The sequence below is a fragment of the Schistocerca cancellata genome, chromosome 4 (genome assembly GCF_023864275.1).
Source record: "Schistocerca cancellata isolate TAMUIC-IGC-003103 chromosome 4, iqSchCanc2.1, whole genome shotgun sequence".
Classification (NCBI taxonomy): Eukaryota; Metazoa; Arthropoda; class Insecta; order Orthoptera; family Acrididae; genus Schistocerca; species Schistocerca cancellata.
The window spans coordinates 475,596,881-475,597,660 of NC_064629.1; positions in this window are offsets into that span (position 1 = coordinate 475,596,881).

The following is a 780-nucleotide window of genomic DNA, read 5'->3' on the forward strand; positions in this document are numbered from 1 at the left end:
AGTGCAAACGTAGCAGGCAGTTTCACTGTGGATGGCCAAAAGCACTCGCCGATGGCTTTTAACGGAGGCCTGACTACCCATGAGGTACCGAATGCTGTTATCTGTAAAGCTCACCTGAGCATCTTCAGGTCCATCTCCCATTGACCATACACAGCCACTGAATAATCTCTGGGCTGCTGTTTGCCACAGGGCTGTCCTCTTGGGAACCCAGGTACTAGGAAAAATGAGGCTTGACTATGTCATTCTGCAGTGTGTGGGAAGGTTGCTGTTCAACAGTTATAGGAGGTACCATATGCTGAGTCAAGACTTGAACAGAGAAATCTGAATATAACCAGAAGTGAGCTCAATACCAAAATCCAGTATGATCACCCATTTCCATTACTAGCAGCTGTGGCTTAACCACTCATGAGTTAAATCTTTACAATTGTGAGTCATGCATGTTAAACACAGAACAATTTGGAAAGAAAAATGAAGACATCAAAGTTTGATATGCTAATCGCTTATGCAAAGCAGGATGTATGTGAGGTAAGGCCTGGAACAGTATGCTGCGTCACATCAGCCTTGTATCACATTTAAAATTGACGCCAGTAGAGGTTTCACCAAGAAATATGGTGAGATTTTTCCCAGAAAATTTTTCACAACCCAACAGATAGCGAAAATGTAAGAATCATAGTAGAAAAACTGAAAGAGGAGAAGAGTGAACGTTGAGAATCTGTTGTGCCTCTGCAGTATTCCTATTCATTATTACATGATATCCACAAACACACTTAAGCTAAAGAC